Genomic DNA, 1,712 nt, shown 5'->3' on the forward strand with positions numbered 1-1,712 from the left:
CATCTCATCGAGTTTTTCTCCCTTCTTATCTGCAGGAATAGGGGCTTTCAGGGCATCCGGAAATGGGGCTTTAGGCAAGTAAGATGATTCCGGTGCAGTTGGTTCCTTCTCTCTTTTCAGGTCCTCCTTGTTCTTGGGTGATTTGGATTCGGTTAGAGATTTAGGGTCGGTCTCATTGGTTTTACTAGTGTGTTCAATGACCTTCTCACTTCTCAGAGTCATGATTGATTTGGCATGTTCAGAAAAAGCTTCTGGGGTATTAGAACTCTCAATCACAAATTGCCCTCTTGGGTTGCTCTCTGGTTGGCTAGGTAATTTTTCTCCTTCCCTCCTACTGAATGCAGTTGCTAGTTGACCTATTTGGGTCTCTAGCTTAGCAATGGATTGTGTGTGGGAGTTAAGGGTCTGAGTGTTGACTTCTAATCTTTCTAGTGCTTTCAGGACTTTTTCCTCAAAAGCTGAGCTGTGACCAGTAGTAGACGGTTGAGGAATATTTTGAAATTGATGGTATGGTCCATGCCTATATGTTGGGTCTTGATATTGAGGTCGAGGTGTGGCAGGACCAACCACTGGTTGTGGTCTCCAGGAAAAATTTGGATGGTTTCTCCAGCCGGGGTTATAAGTGTTCGAATATGGATCGTTTCCTGGTCTGTGAGCTTGTTGGACTTGCTGAACCTGCTCGTGCACAAACTCAGGAAATTGGGGTGCGGCTGGGCATTCACTAACAAAATGGTTCGGACTTGCACACAATGCACAAACTTCTTGGATTGGATTAGGTGGAATCGGGGATTGTCCAGTGTTTAGAAGACGATCTAATTTTTGGGACAGTTCATCTACCTTTTGATGGATATCTATGGCATTTCCTACTTCATATATTCCACCTTTTTTTGAGTTTAACATGGGTTTATCTCTAATAGAGGCAGACATATGATGTAATGAATTTTCACTTAAAATTTCAAACAGTTGCCATGCCTCATCCTCACTTTTCAGCATAAATATCCCACCGCATGATGCATCGACCATTTGTCGATGTCTTTCAGAGAGCCCATCATAAAAATATTGGATTAACTGCCACTTGGGTACAGCATGATGGGGATATTTTCTAATAAGGTCTTTTAATCTCTCTCATGTTTCATGAAACATTTCTCCATCTAATTGAAAAAAACTAGTTATGGCTTTCCTTATTTGATTAGTTTTTCCTATGAAAAAATATTTCTTGAGAAACTCTCCTTGCAGCTGGTCCCAGGTTGATATAGTCATGGAATCCAAAGTATGTAGCCAGTATTTGGCTTTGTCCTTAAGTAAAAAAGGAAATAATTTCAACCTAAGAGCATCATCGGAGAAGTTGTGAATTTTGACAGTTGAGCATATCTCAAGAAATTCTTCAAGATGTTTATAAGGGTCTTTATTACTAAGTCCATAAAATGAAGGTAACATTTGGATTATACTGGACTTAATTTCATATTGAGTGGCCTCCACAGGGGCACTTGAATACAAGGAGAGTAGGTATATGTGGAAGGAGTAAAGTACTCCTTCAATTGCTTGGGTGGATCATTCTCCTGATTTCGGTCCATCTTTTTATGTCTGTTGGCTCTAAGAGTTCTTTCTATTTCTGGATCAAAAGGTTGGATTTCTGGTCGTAACGATCTACGGTCAAGCATACACCTTACAATTATACTGTAGAGCACACACAGAATTTTTTTTTTTTTTAT

At 40.1% G+C, this 1,712-nt stretch overlaps 1 non-coding gene across 1 annotated transcript; it reads left to right on the forward strand.

The window, feature by feature from the left end:
* The first annotated feature begins 1,082 nt into the window (after positions 1 to 1,082).
* Positions 1,083 to 1,188, forward strand: LOC140853572 (small nucleolar RNA R71). The gene has a single exon (XR_012136642.1). It is a non-coding gene; the product is annotated as a small nucleolar RNA R71 (small nucleolar RNA).
* The last annotated feature ends 524 nt before the right edge of the window (positions 1,189 to 1,712 follow it).

The sequence above is a fragment of the Elaeis guineensis genome, chromosome 13 (assembly GCF_000442705.2).
Source record: "Elaeis guineensis isolate ETL-2024a chromosome 13, EG11, whole genome shotgun sequence".
Classification (NCBI taxonomy): domain Eukaryota; kingdom Viridiplantae; phylum Streptophyta; class Magnoliopsida; order Arecales; family Arecaceae; genus Elaeis; species Elaeis guineensis.